Source organism: Eschrichtius robustus, chromosome 11 (genome assembly GCF_028021215.1).
Source record: "Eschrichtius robustus isolate mEscRob2 chromosome 11, mEscRob2.pri, whole genome shotgun sequence".
In the NCBI taxonomy this organism is placed as follows: domain Eukaryota; kingdom Metazoa; phylum Chordata; class Mammalia; order Artiodactyla; family Eschrichtiidae; genus Eschrichtius; species Eschrichtius robustus.
The window spans coordinates 96,880,566-96,881,545 of NC_090834.1; the positions used below are offsets into that span (position 1 = coordinate 96,880,566).

At 42.7% G+C, this 980-nt stretch overlaps 1 non-coding gene across 1 annotated transcript; it reads left to right on the forward strand.

Moving 5' to 3' along the window:
- Positions 1 to 213: 213 nt before the first annotated feature.
- On the forward strand, positions 214 to 286 carry TRNAW-CCA (transfer RNA tryptophan (anticodon CCA)). Its single transcript has one exon. It is a non-coding gene; the product is annotated as a tRNA-Trp (tRNA).
- Positions 287 to 980: the final 694 nt, after the last annotated feature.

Consider the following 980-nt stretch of genomic DNA (forward strand, 5'->3'; position numbering starts at 1 on the left):
TAATAAGAACCAAGCTGGGAGATGGAGGGTCTCATACTGACTTCTGAAATTCCTTCCTGAGCTAATAAATTATTGTCCATTAAATGAATCCATTAATCAATCAATCCCATGCCTAAAGCTGGAGGCTGGAAGAAAAGGAGGGAACCGGTTTCTGAAATTCCTGACTTGGTCACATAGACAAAGTGTGTTTTAAAAGAAAGACATTTTGGGACTTCCCTGGTGGTCCAGTGGTTAGGACTCTCTGCTTCCACTGCAGAGGGCACGGGTTCAATCCCTGTTCAGGGAACTAAGATCCCACATGCCGTGCGGCAGGGCCTAAAATAAAATAAAATAATAAAAGAAAGACATTTGTAATCATCAAGCAGCAGATAAGCGCACCTTCTTTGGCTGCATCTAGAGTTGTGTGAACATCCTTCCTCTCATGGTCCATTAGCTTCCAGGCAACAAGTGAAGTGTCTCTCAACTGTCTTTCACTTGATCTTTGCTTCCCTCAAAGGAAGGAAAGTGTTTTCAGGCTGAGCGCTAATGAAATTGGAATCCATCTTTTCTTGAGCATTTTTGTTAACACCCCTTAACCCTCCCAAATCCAACCGTGGCCTGACCTCTGGGTGAGCATTCATGTGGGAGGAGGGGGCATCAGTAAGGAACAAAGAGGACAAGCAGATTTATTTCTTCCTGCACAGCACACTCCGTGTCTGTATCGAGTGAGTCTCAGCGTTAAATTTAAATGGCCTTTTTTCTCTTTTGCTCACAATTTGCACTTATTAGTTAGAGCCAGACCTGAAAGCTATATGCTCTGGTACAATGGAAATATCATGACTGTTAGAATCAGAAGATCCCCAATTTTTAATCCACATTTTGCTACTTATTCCCTGTGGGATCTCGGGTAAACAAGGAACCAGAGAACTTCAATTTTAGTTCCATAAAAGGAACACAGCAGGATACGACCACCCAAACTGTTTCACTATGAAAACCCAACT